Source organism: Gekko japonicus, unplaced genomic scaffold (assembly GCF_001447785.1).
Source record: "Gekko japonicus isolate JY-2015 unplaced genomic scaffold, Gekko_japonicus_V1.1 scaffold1155, whole genome shotgun sequence".
Taxonomy (NCBI): Eukaryota; Metazoa; Chordata; class Lepidosauria; order Squamata; family Gekkonidae; genus Gekko; species Gekko japonicus.
Genome location: NW_015166457.1, coordinates 90,233 through 90,541, shown reverse-complemented (window position 1 = coordinate 90,541; position 309 = coordinate 90,233). Strand labels below are relative to the sequence as shown.

Genomic DNA, 309 nt, shown 5'->3' with positions numbered 1-309 from the left:
TAGAGGGGTATGGTCCTGGCCAAGCTACTGAGCATGGTGGTGTCAAGCCATGAAGTATTTCAGTGGTCAAGGTTCCATGCCAGACCTCTGCAGGCATTTTCCCTTACCTTACCAGGATGTGGTGGCCAGTTAGGGCTACAAGCTGGTACAGTTGCCAAAACAACTTCAGCATCAGTGCAGAGGTGGCTGGAACCCTTTTTTGTTTCCAATGGGGATCCCCAATCTGAAATCTAGAGGGGATGGTGATGACCACAGACACAAGTCTGCCAGGGTGGAGAAACCACTCTCAAGGGACAATGACACAAGGGG

The 309-nt window shown here is 51.1% G+C and overlaps 1 protein-coding gene across 2 annotated transcripts in view; it reads left to right on the top strand.

The window, feature by feature from the left end:
- GRM1 (glutamate receptor, metabotropic 1) overlaps positions 1 to 309 on the top strand; it is a 296,102-nt gene that overhangs the window by 224,594 nt on the left and 71,199 nt on the right. The window lies entirely within an intron of this gene.